We start from the raw sequence: 13,187 nt of genomic DNA, 5'->3' as shown, positions 1-13,187 counted from the left end.
GTTCGAGCCCCGCATTGGACTCTGTGCTGGCAGCATGGAGCTTGCTTGGAATTCTCTCTCTCTCTCTCTCTCTCTCTCTCTCTCTGTGCCCCTCTCCCACTCATGCTGTGTCTGTCTCTCTCAAAATACATAAATAAACTTAAAAGAAAAAAGAAAAACTATGAATAATACAATCCACTTGGTATCACTCTTCCATCAGGAAGAGTACGTGTGTGTGTGTACGTAGAGGTTCAGCGAGATGGGATCTTTACAATTGGAGAACACCAGGAATAACAGGGCAAAACAAGACAATAACGTACGACACACACTGATATATGTTTAATCAGTATTGTAAACGAATCTTCTTTTTTTTCTTCAAGGGTGGAGATTGGTGAGTTAGGGACAGATTGTTAACGAGAGTTGCTATGCCCAAAGGAGATGCTAGAGTGGGACATCTTCTCTGACCCGTGTCCTCAGATGAGCTACCCCGGTGTCATGGGCCACACGGCTTTGGCGTTTCCACAGTCCTGCTTTTCCATTCTAAGTAATCCCACAAACGAGGCTTCGCCACTCAGTTATGGGCAGTTAAGAAATGCAAGTCAAATACCACCGCTTATGTGCTCACACGTGTGGAGCTGTTGGGCGTGTCCCAGGCAGGGAGGCAGGGCACACGCAAGACAGATGATCGGGAGGGGAAATGGATTGTCCCTTTCCTCACATGCTTCAGGCGCTCCTCTGATAGAGGTGACGTGATTTGCATGTTTGCTCTCTAGGCCCCGATTCCCAGTGCATCTGTTGTCTCTGACAGCCTCCTCCCCGACGAGGGACTCTCCTTTACCTTCCTACATGCTATGGCATTTCACACATCGCTTACTACATAGTGTTCACAAAGGAAAAACTCATGTGGCAATGTTGTCAAGTGATAGATGGGCCCCACAAAATAATCACAAGGCTGAGTATTCCCAAGGTGGTATGAACATTTGTGAGTCAAAATTTCCAGATTGGAAGAATGCATTTGTTAACACAGAACATTTGGGTGAGCCCAGCACTTGGCCCCTTACTATGGATGACAAGTCTGTATTTTTTATTTCATGTCTATTTGTCCTCTTCTGGGGACTTAGTTATCCCACACACAATGCTCCCGGCAGAAGCACCGAGAAACACCTAGCATTCTCATTTCACCTATTAGATTTCTGTTCTCCCCTCCCTCGAGGTACAGAGGTAAATTCCAATTTGGTAATCAAGGCCTGACTCATTGAATAAATAACTCAATTTCTCATTCTTGTTCACTGAGCCAGTTGTATGAACAGACACAATGTTTTTTATGCCAACTGTGTGGATGGGCTTACCAGCACATTCAGAAATCGCAAAGAGATGCTGAAGATCATTCAGAGCAAGGAGGGTGGTTGAATAACCAATGTCCAAAGTCAGAAATATATCTCTGGAGATGATTTTTTTTTTAAATGCAGATAAAGCAAATTAGTTCTCAAAACACCACAACCCATTAACCGATGAAAGCAACTTTAAACATTCTAGTCTAGTGCATAGGAACCAAGGGTAGAAATTAATTTGTTTCAGAAAGATAATCTGTTGGGTAAAAATGGTTGGGACATTCATTCATTCATCCATGCATTCACTGAGCGAAACATTTTTGGGCACTTAGGATGTTCCAGCCACTCTACCAATGATAAAGATATATAGATGAATTAATTACAATCCTGCCAAAGCTTCTCATATAAACAAACAATTACAAACAGTCTAGCAAGGACATAATATAGCTGTACACAAAGCATTATAGATTCATCAGTAAGAGGCACCAGCCCAGCCCAAGAGGGTCCATGAAGAATGTCCGACAGAAGCTGATGCTTAAGAAGAGGCTTACAGGAAATAACCAAAGAACTGGGGTTGGGGGACTGGGGTAGGAGAGGGAGAGGAGAACTATTATTCCCCTTCTTGCATTTACTCAAGGAAGACCCATCCACACTGCTTGAGTTGCTGGAGACAAAAGACTGTCGGCAGCATTGTAGAGAGAGCACAAGATGATGAAATCTCACCCACCATCTCTACCAGAGTAACGGTAGTTACCCTGTGCCACTCGCCCACCATGTAGCAGGCACTGTGCTAAGCGCCTCACACACTCGGTCTTGCCGAATCCTTTCGGCAGCCCCGCCAGGTTGGTATTTTTTATCTTACTTCACAGGTAAGGAAACAGAAGGTCAGAATAGTTGGGCAACTTGCTCAAGGCCACAAGCCTTGATCGAAACCCAGATTCAAGGGGAGATCGAAACCCAGATTCAAGTCGATCACCAATCCTTTGCTCTTGACCTTGACACTAGACCCTTCATTGTTTTGTTCCGTGGTAGTTTCGAGGTGGGGGGGGGGGGGCACAGCCTAGGACCTTGAAGGTCAGATATTTGTCTAGATGACTTGAAATGGTTTTAATCTCTCTGCTGGATTTCTTGATTGGGTGAGCAACTGTCCGAAGTGGAACCAATCATATTTTATAGGTGGAAGGGAAAGACATGGTGCACAGCAGGTAGAAGCTAGAAGAAGCTAGAAGATTTGGTCTCGATTTGTAGAACCAGTCAGTCATTAGAGGCTCCTAATGGTCTAATGATACATGGGGTTTGTAGGTAGGTGTGTGTGTGTGTGTGTGTGTGTGTGTGTGTGTGTGAATGGAGAGAGAAAGAGATCTTAAAGAATCAACTCATGGGGTCATAGAACTGGAAAGTCTGAAGTGCACGGGGTGAGCGGGCTGGCTGGAACCTCAGGCAGGGTCTCTGTGTTGCAGTCGTGAGGCCAAATTCTCCATTTGGGAAAGTGTTCATATCAAGCTTGACTATTGTGATGTCGTGGTGAGGATAGCAGTGTCCCTAGGGTATCTATCAGTTGCGATGTTCCCTTCTGGGAAGCCTCAGGATACCTGCCCTCTCCGCAGTCTCTCTCTGAGCAGTTTAGACACACGGGCTTCCACGTCTAAAAAAACGGCCCCACCACCCCAAACGACACCTGATCACCATCTACAGGCTAGTCAGAGCTCTAGCGGGATGGCTAGAGCTAATGTTCTTCCCAAAGTGGAGATTCTATACAGGAGAGTGACACATTCAAGCAGGAAACTTCTTTCTTAGAGAGTCAGATAAAATCCACAGAGAAGCAGATTTCCATAGCAAGACAGACGGTGACATATCAGGAAGGCACATAGAACCAGGAGCCCTGAGGTGGACAAGTTCAGGGTAGGAAGAAGCCTTATAGCAAGAAGGGTGGGCAGGAATTGGTAGGCCAAGAAACAACATTACCTTCCAGTTTCTTTTTCTAACAATCCATTTCATGAGAAAGGAGTAGGATCCCTGGCTCAGCCTGAGTCTCTATCATGGAAAGTGTCCACATCAAGCTTGACTATTATAATGTTGTAACGAGGATACAAGTGTCCCCAGACTCACAGTAAGACTCAGGTTGAGCCACGGGTGGGTTGGGCTAGATAATGCACCTATTCCCCGACCTTGAGATTCTGTGATTCTATCTTGTTTCCAAAACTTAGCAAAATTCCTGTGTTTCTGAAACCTCTGAGAAATGTTATAGAATCCCCCCACCCGAGGAAAATGTAGTATCTATAGTATAATTCATGAATTTCAGGAATCGAGTTCTCTAATCTGAAAGACCAACGATATCTTCATTTATAAAGCTGTGCCTTCCGAGATGGCTATGTGGTTTCATTTAATCTTATAGCTGTTTTAGTAGATGGCTTTGCTAAGGCGACACACATATAAGAAGTTAAAAAAGCATTGCATTACGCTACATTCCCCATGTTATATTCATCCCACCCATTTCTATATTAATCATTTTTTCTGCAATTGCCATACATAATCTCTTCAGACTTATTGTAGCATACGGATGGAGACAAACTACAGAAGGAAGACACAGTGTTTGTTTCCATTTTACTGCTGACGAAACCTGTGCGCAGAGATTGAAAACCCACTCTGAGATCAAGCAGAAGGTCTACATAATCAGCATCACAGCATCACTGGTACCTTGTTCCATTCAGCAGGACCCCTTTTCCACTGTTCTAAATACCTACTGACATGTCTGTTATCACTCTCTCCCACACTTGCACACTTTCTCTCTCTCTCTCTCCCTTACTCTCAATTATAAAATAATACAAACACACGGTTAAAAATTCAATATGGAATCATGGTATTGAATAAAAGCTAAAATTTCTGCCATCTATGCCCCCCACCCCAATCTACTTTTTAAAAAAAAACCCTTTGACATGAACGGTTAGCTCTTTGGTCATCATCTTGATTTCTCAATTCATTAACTTTAGACTCTGTCTTTTCTCTCGAAGCACATACACATTTTTTACACAAAAGCTTGAAAATTCTCTACCCCGGCAAATAAAAGAAACTGAGAAATGAGGCGATGCAATCACATTAAATACATACACAGGGTCGGGGGAGGGCTGTCCCTCAAAGTGACTTTACCCTTCCAGTGGTAGGAACACAAAAGGAGAAATTAACAAATTTAAAAGGACGTAGATGTATTTTTCTAATGGGGTTTAGTCTAAAAGTGTTTTCAGCCATCTTCTTCCTTCCTAAGAATGAGGAATAAGCCCATCACCAAGTACATTTTTCCTCTACAAATTCTTTTCCACATTTGTATGTATTTTATCACAGGAGCTCTTACAAACCTTCATCATACTGTAGACATTCACATTTGCTGCTAACATACAGCTTAAGAATATCAACTCTGACTCTTTCAAATTGTCACAGTAGACATATCTGGGGTCATAGTGGCGGGGGGAGAACTGGGACTGTGGCTGCTTGCCACCCTGGATTCATCCCTGCATTCTGACTGCTCCCCCAATAAGCAGCCCATCTCCCGTCCTGAGCACACTTCCATAACCACTGCTGTTTTGAAGACTCCTGGTAAAATCTGCTTGTCTCTCTCCTCTCTTGCAAATCACAACTTCTCAGAACGATGGCATCAGGACTCCCGTTTGGTCTCCACACTCCCTACACTGAAAGCATTGAGTCCACAGCTCATGAACATGTCCCGTCTGGTTGTGACCACTAAAGCCGGGGGGCCCTGGCAGGGCCCAGGAGAGCCCCAGTCCTGGGGTAGGACGGTGGGGCAAACTAGACGTTGGCCGTGAAGACATATGCCAAAGCTCTAGACCTATGCAACCACAGCTTGAAATGAACACTAACAGAGGCCCCAACCGACAACGAACTACTCACCCATCCGTCTTGCCGGCCGGCGGGAGGGAGGGGAAATGAGGATGGGTTGGAAGGAAAGGCAAGAAGTTTGCTCCAGCATTTTCCCGCAGCAGGGCTCTGTGTCCTTAGATTCTGTATCTGTCTATTTGGCACCCGTTAATCAGAGAACCAAACTAATGGCCAAAGCTGTGAACCAGCTTTTGCAGGCACACGAAAATTATAAACCCTCCACCCATATCCCCAACTGTCTGCTCTATCAAACTGTCACACATCAAGCCAATATTTTCCCACCCTCAATCAACGTAGGGCCAGGCACCAAACAGCCAGGAACAGCCTCTAGGCCCCAAAGCCTGCTGGAATGATTCAAACTAGTCAATTCTAAGCTGTTTCCTCTGCCCTGCCTTGACTTTCTCATGAAAATCCCAGTAAAGGCCATGGCCTATGCCTTCCTCTCACCCATGCTTCTGCCTCCTGATCAAACCTGGTGCCTCCCCATTGGGCCCTGCATGGTGTGGCCCGGCATGCCTCCTTCCCTTCGGAACTGTAAGTAATACATTCTCCTTTCGTGTCCTCACTCGGTCACTTTTATAAATTAAGACCCAGGGACATATAAATGAACACCTGAGCACGAATCTTATTCCCTTTCTAATCTAAATGAAGGCTACCACAATAGCCTCCAGAAGAGTGACAGGGAGTAACAGCGGCCCTCACTTTGCTCCCTTTATTACAAATCAAAGTACACATACAGCACAATTCACTAGGAAGCCAGCGACTGCTACAGCGTATTTTATACAGCTCCAATATAAACACTGTCTGCGGTCTGATACGCCAGTCTCTCCATTCCAGATGCATCAAGTTCATCCACAGGAAGGGGCAGAGGTTATGAGCCTAAGGAGACAGAAATCTAGCGCTTAAATCCGTGTTAGTCCCTGAGCTCAAAAATAACTCCTTAAGCAATCACTCACCTCACCCTGGTCAACCGGTCAGACAGCGGCAATAATGGAATGTTCGGGGGGGGGGGGGGGGAGCCCTGGGGGTAGACGCTGATGAACTGGAGGGTGGTTCAGCCCCACTGATGATCCTCACCCTGTTCTTACGTGGAGGGAAAGTGAGTTTGCAGGATAGGACAGAAAGTACAGTTAACAGACAGAGGAAGTATGTTCTGGGTTAGGGTGGTAAGAAGCTACTCTTTTGTCAATTTCTTTTCCTAGATGATAAAAATAAATGCCTGGTGAAAATGATTTCTGGTGGTGCTGGGGGGAAAGCCTTGGAATCTGGTCTCCCTCTTTATGAGGCTTCTGCTGTGTGCTACCCAGGTGTTACCTACCAGCCTGATGGTGCCTCCAGATCCAACAGAGAGATGTGTTGGGTCTAACTTTAGGCAGAATGAGAGCCGGAAGCATGTGGAAGGAGGTAAGGGGGAGAGATGTTTTCAAACCCTCCCCTTAGATAGAGAAGCTGAGAATGAACGTGAAAGGAAGTGACATTTGAGAGCCGATGCAGAGGGGGGTCTTTTCCACATGTGAAAGAAACCCAAGCGTCAGACCTAGGTTTGCATCCTGGCTCTGTCATTTGACCCGCCGTGTGACCTTGGGCAAATGACTTTCTCCACAAGGTTTCATCTGCGGCATGGGAAGGCCAAAAACTTTTGCAGGAGACGGCAGTGGAAGGCACTTCACGTTGTGTGTGTTCAATAAATATTCGCCACTTTTACGGCCAGACAAACCCTTGCGATTCTTATCATGATTGCAAGACTCGGCAACAGCCATCAGGGAACTTTGCAAAAACAAGGTTTATTACTGGTCAGTGACAGAAGGTACACGGCATGCCCAGGGCCATGCGGGATGGTTGTGGGTAGAAAGAGACAGAGGGTGAGTGCAGATCTGGGGTTCTGCTTTCATCCGGGGTCAAGGGTGGGGTGCGTAGGGTTTCACGGATTCTTTTATTGGTAAATTTAAAACCCAACAGTAGGCATTGAGGCAAGAAAAGGGAAAGGGAGTAGTCCGCTGTCTAGGTTTCCCAGGGCTCCCTAAAAGGGACTCCCTGGCCCTGCATCCACTTGCGGGCTCGCAACATGCTTATTTGAGAAACAGATGTCTTTGAAATGGATGCCACGCCACGGCAATCAAAAGCTTAATCTCGGGCACTTAGGTTACAATCAATAAAGCTAATTGTCAGGCGCTTACACGGAACACTCTCTCTGTGGCCGGGCTTAAACGTGGTCGCTTAAATACCCACTCCGGTGTTTGTGGGCTGGAGGGTTTGGGGAAATTGATGTAACCTCACCCCTTGTGTTCCTTGGTCCTGTAAAAACGGAATAATCATGATGCTCCGATGCGTTAGGGACACTAAGGATACTAATACACAGGATATGTCCACAGGGTCTGAGAGCTTCACTTCCCCAGGGCAGGACACTTTCCTCAACGTGCTTCAGTTTCTCCCTCTGTAACATGTGGATAGTGATGTGCCTATTTCACTTAGGTGTGTCGGGGGGAGTCTGAGTTAACATGTGGAGAAGACTCCGAGGGATCCGGGGACATAGTACGTGCTCAATAAACAGTGGTTATTATGATAATAAGTGCTCAGTCAGTCAGAGTGGCCATTGCTTTGGATGGACAGGACAATAATACCAATGAGAAGATGATGGTCACAGGGGTGAATTCTCCGGTGCCTGCTCTTAAGACGACAGATGTTCTGGAATCTAAACAGTTTCCACCTGAGAAATAAATCTTTTCCCTATGGACCTATTTTGTTGAGTAATGTTCTTAGGACGATTCCTACCACCTAAATATTGAGGGGCTGACTGAAGGGCCTTCTGGTGAAGCAGCAGATTGAATCATTCTACTTAGAAGAAATGGTCTCGGGGGGCGCCTGGGTGGCTCAGTCGGTTGAGCGTCTGACTTAGGCTCAGGTCACGATCTCGCGGTTCATGGGTTCGAGCCCCGCGTCGGGCTCTGTGCTGACAGCTGGGAGCCTGGAGCCTGCTTCAGATTCTGTGTCTCCCTCTCTCTCTGCCCCTCTCCTGCTCACACTCTGTCTCTGCCTCTCAAAAATAAACATTAAAAATAAAAAAAAAAAAGAATAAATGGTCTTCCTCAAATATTTCTCCATAATCTGTTATTCCTCCAGCCTCTCCTTCCAGTGTCCAGGGAAGCCATTCTCAATTTTTTTGTGGTTTTTCACCCCATTAAATCTACCTGCTTACCAGGTCTTATAAAGTCTACCTCAGAAGTATCTCCAATTTCCTGTCTCCTCTTTCATTCGGCTGGAACCTGCTCGGCCCGTTCAACCTGTCCCTTAAAGCTAAGCCCACAGCCAATGGGGTGGCCCCCACCTGCCACCTGGTGTGTTCCCCACACCTCCTCTTGCTCCCGTGGCAGTCTCTCTGCTCCTGACCCCAATGATGCTCTGTGCCCACCTCCCCTTCTCATGTCCTCACAACGCCAAGCCATCTCTCGAATCACGAGGCTGTCTCGTGCTGGATGTCGCCCTGGACCCTCAGGGCCTGACCCAATGCCACAGGTTCGCCTGACCGACTCCCAAACCCAGGGTGACCTGTCGGGAACTCTAGCGCCCGTCGAAGCCTTGAAGCCTCAGGCCACCTGCTGCTCTCCGATCTTGTCTTGTCTCATCCAATGGCTGTAACTGGTACCTGGGCATCGGTTTCCCCCCTTCCCACACATCAGGTGCTCTGCCTCCAGAGTGAAGTAGAGGAATAATGTTGTGTGGAACGCAAAGCAGGTTTTGAACAGCCTCGTGCAAAACTCCAGCCTCCGCTGGCCTCCCAGGTCCTGCCTCGTCACACCTGGGTCCTGCGGCAGCATAAAGACCCCGGCCAGTCTGCTCTGAAACCCCGACTGTCTTCCCATTCCTGGAATATGTTGATGCTCTCGGGCCCTTGCAGGGACACACGCTGTCTGGCCTGTTGTGCAAATCTCTCTTCGAGTCGCTTCCTCCCCTGCTGCCTGCTTGGCCCCTCATCAGGTTTCAGGACCCAGCTCAAAAGTCTCCTCATTCTACAGCCTTTCCTGACTCTTCCACAAAGAGTTAGGCTCCTGCTGGGGCCCGGGTGGCTCATTCGGTTGAGCGTCCGACTTCGGCTCAGGTCATGATGCCACCGCTCGCGAGTTCCAGCCCCGCGCTGGGCTCTGTGCTGACAGGTTGGAGTCTGGAACCTGCTTTGGATTCTGTGTCTCCCTCTCTCCCTGCCCCTCCTGCATGAGCACGTTCTCGCTCTCTCTCTCTCTCAAAAATAAATCAATATTAAAAAAAAGAATTAGGCTCCCGCTTTTCCATATGCTCATAGCATTCTGTTAATATTCCTTTTTTGCTCCTTTTTATCTCACTGTACGATTCTCTAATTTTTTTTAATTGTATGTATTCATTCAGAAATACATATTCAGGGTTATTGGGTACCTTGGACTCTTCAGGGCCCAGGGGACAAAGAAATAAACACGAAAGTCTATCGCTGTCTTTGAGGAGCTCACACTGTAGGAAGAGAAACAGACAGGAAATTGGACACATAAACAAACGAGACATGTGCCCATTGTGATAAACACAGGGAGGAAGCTAAAGGGGACGAGGCAATAGCAATTAAGGAGGGCAATTTAGAAGTAGACCTTGATGATTGATTTTATGTGTCAACTTGACTGAGCCCCAGGGGTGTCCAGATATTTGGTTAAACATTTTTCTGGGTGTGTTTATGTGGGTGTTTCTGGGTGAGATTAACATTTGAAGCAGTAAACTGAGTAAAGCAGATTGCCCTCCCCAGTGTGGATGGGCCTCATCCAATCAGTTGAAGGCCTGAAAAGAACAAAAAGGCTCTCTCTCTGAAAGATTGCCTTTCAGTGAGGACATCAGTCTTCCCCTGCCTTTGGACTCAGGCTCCAACTGGAACTTACACTGTCAGCTTTCCTGGGTCGCTGGCTTGCCGACTACAGACATCTTGGATGCCTCAGCCTCCATAAACACAGGAGCCAACTCCTTATAATAAATTTATATCTATATATCTCTGTATCTCTGATTGGCTCTCTGAAGAGCCATGACTAATATTCAGGCTTAGGGAAACTCTCTGAAAATATGACAGTTGTGCTGAGCTCTGGAGAATGATGAAAAAATGGGCATAATAAGAGCCAGAAAAGAAATAGTTCTAATAAAATGGAATATGAAAGCAAAAGCCTGAGGCTGAAAAGAGCCAAGAAGACGGCACTTAACTCGAGATTCTTTCAGAGAAAGGGAAGGAGGAACCAGATTGCTTGGGCCTGGTGGGTAGGAAAGGAGCTTTAATTTCTGCCCCTAACGCATTAGAAAGCAAAATAACTCACCCTCAATAAATATTTGTATGACACATGAATTAATAGATAAATAGCTATTTCCCCAATGGTAAAAGCAATTTTAAAAATCTAAAGGGGTGGGGCACCTGGGTGACTCAGTCAATTGAGCCTCTGACTCTTGATGTAGGCTCAGGTCATGATCCTGGGGTCGTGGGATAGAGCCCCGCGTTGGGCTCTGTGATGACAGTGTGGAGCCTCCTTGGGATTCTCTCGCTCTCTCTCTCTCTCTCTGTGTCTCTGTCTCTGTCTCTCCCTCTCTCTTTCTGTCAAAATAAATAAATGACGTAAATTTTTTTTTTTTAATCTAAAAGGAATGCCACTATTTTTGCCTCTGTTCCTTGAGAGTGTTCATTTAGGGAGCCTGGCAGCCAGAGCCAAAGGGGAGGGTGCAGATAAAAGTTGGCCGGGTCCTATCCGAACAGCAGAAGCAACGGATGGGCAGCCTCCACACCGCAATGAGTTCCCTGACATTTTTGCAGTTTGGGGTTTTTATCTGTTGTTGCAGAATCCGTGCGCACTAATACAGACTACACTTACCACCTCTCATCAGCGATGAATCATCTACTCAGGAGGAAAACAAGGAAACTTCCCCTCCTGTCGGGAAGCCGGCCACAGCTTTACACAAGAGCGCCCTCTTCTGTGCAGCCAGAGCCCCAGGCTTCCAGAACCAGAACGAAGGCTTGCTGCACCCCCAGCCACCAGCCTCGTCTGGAGGGAACCACAGCGAAGGGGAAGCAAGTCCTTATTAGCTTCTGCCTTACGTGCAACAGCAGCCTAAGCACACGGAAAAGACAGGGAGCGGAGTCTGGAGCACTTTATTGAGACAGGAGGGGGAGAGCTTTCCATCTAATAAAATCCGACGTCTTCATCCAGCATTACGGGGAGTTTCCAGGACGCCCAGCCCTGGGAACTGGGGGACCAAAGGGATGCCCAGGGTCCACAAGGCAGAGAGATGCCCAGAGAAGAAAGTGGAAGAACTGACACAGATCCTGCGTGTGTAGCAGCTCATGTTGTGCTTTGAGTGGAGTAACTTTGAGACAAGGGTCTTGGGTTCTGGAACGATTCTATGCTGTTTGCGTAGGCTCCTTCGGAGAAGAGCCCCCCGGGCAACGGAAAATTAGCTACCCTCGGGCACCTGGCATATAGGACTCACTCAAATATTTATTGAACAGCTCAAAGTGTTGGCTTCCCGTGTCTTTCCGCCGAAGGAAACGTGAAACCTTGTCAGCCATTTCTATCTTAGTTTACTGGTAATTTCAGGTAACTGCGGCCACAGGGTTACTGCCTATGAAACAGCCCCAGAAAACTCGGGAACATGCAAAAATGCATATATGCAGCTGATAAGTGTGCTGGTTTCCAGCCCGGTACTATTGGTGCCCACTGGGCTCACTCATGCGTCTGCAGCTGCTTGGGGGCAGCTGGCGGGCCACTGCTCCGGGGTGGCCCCGGCTGCGGTGATTCAGCTCCGCTCCCCGTGACTTCTGTCGTCCTCCTGGATAGACTGTCTGTCCTGGGCACATTCCCCTCATGGGAATGGTAGAGGCTCAAGAGTATAAGCTCAAGCAAGAAAACACTTTTCAAGACGCTACTGCGTCATGGCTGATGGCAGGCCATTGGCCAAAACAACTCACGTAGCCAAGTGCACCATCGACGGAGAAGGTCATTCTGTCCTTCCCATGGGAGTCGTGGGGAGGGAGCGGATATTTCTGAACATGAACCTCACGTGCCATGCAGAAGTTTTTTTGTGGAGTAGAAGTAGAACAAGCCAGTGTGTGATTATAGAGAAAAGACCCCAGGACACAGAGTCCTGGGGCATGGCCCGTTGAATGCTTCCCGAAGGGGAGCCCTCAGGTTTAACCTTATCCCATTTCGTCCCGAAAAAGACCTGACGAGGTTAATAATATCAGTCTCGTTTTGTCGAGGGAGAGGTGGCGGCTGTGAAGGGATGCAGAAAATTGCTTATGTCCACTGACCCTGGACGTTGCTAAGTCAGGACTGGAACCCAGATTTGTTCTGTTCCAAATCCTATGCTCTCTACCACTGTGACCAAGATCTGGAGCCTCCCCCAGGAAGTGGCCCTGACCCGTCACAGTTTGACTCTTTACATCAACATCGAACACGTGTAGCCTCTTTTCTGGAGGTCCATTTTTCATGGATTTGCCTTCTGTTCTCCCCCGTCTTCCCTCCTTGAGGTCAAACATGCCCACTTTCCTGCTCATCCTTTCCGTTCAGTTTCTACAAAGTACTCACTGTCCTGTGTATGAGTATAGGAATAACAGAGATAAAAAGACCTGGATGAAAACCTTCAGAGACTTTAATAAAAGAGCATAGTTTAGGTTGGAAGTAAGTGACCCAAAGGAAAGCATTTCATCTGTGCTGAAAAGCGAGCTGAAGACTTGAGAGAAAGGTAAGTAAACCCGGCTGGGGTTTTTTTTTTTTTAGGGCTCACTGATCACACCCTCCCTGGATACTCAGCTCGGGGAAGCACATTTTAAGAAAGAAACAGAAAACAGAAATACTTAGAACCGACCAGTTAGAATGACGAGGATGTCCAAAGCCATGTGACTTGAAGAACGTTTGAATACAGGCTCTTCAGCTGGAGAAAGAGAAGATTTAAGAGTAAGGCAAGAGTTCTGTGCAAACAGGTTAAGGGCTACCATGT

The 13,187-nt window shown here is 47.1% G+C and overlaps 1 non-coding gene across 1 annotated transcript; it reads left to right on the top strand.

The window, feature by feature from the left end:
* Positions 1-8,061: 8,061 nt before the first annotated feature.
* On the top strand, positions 8,062-8,146 carry TRNAL-UAG (transfer RNA leucine (anticodon UAG)). Its single transcript has one exon. It is a non-coding gene; the product is annotated as a tRNA-Leu (tRNA).
* Positions 8,147-13,187: the final 5,041 nt, after the last annotated feature.

The sequence above is a fragment of the Prionailurus viverrinus genome, chromosome F1, assembly GCF_022837055.1.
Source record: "Prionailurus viverrinus isolate Anna chromosome F1, UM_Priviv_1.0, whole genome shotgun sequence".
Taxonomy (NCBI): Eukaryota; Metazoa; Chordata; class Mammalia; order Carnivora; family Felidae; genus Prionailurus; species Prionailurus viverrinus.
The sequence above is the reverse complement of the archived record's forward strand: the minus strand, read 5'-3'. Positions and strand labels throughout refer to the sequence as shown.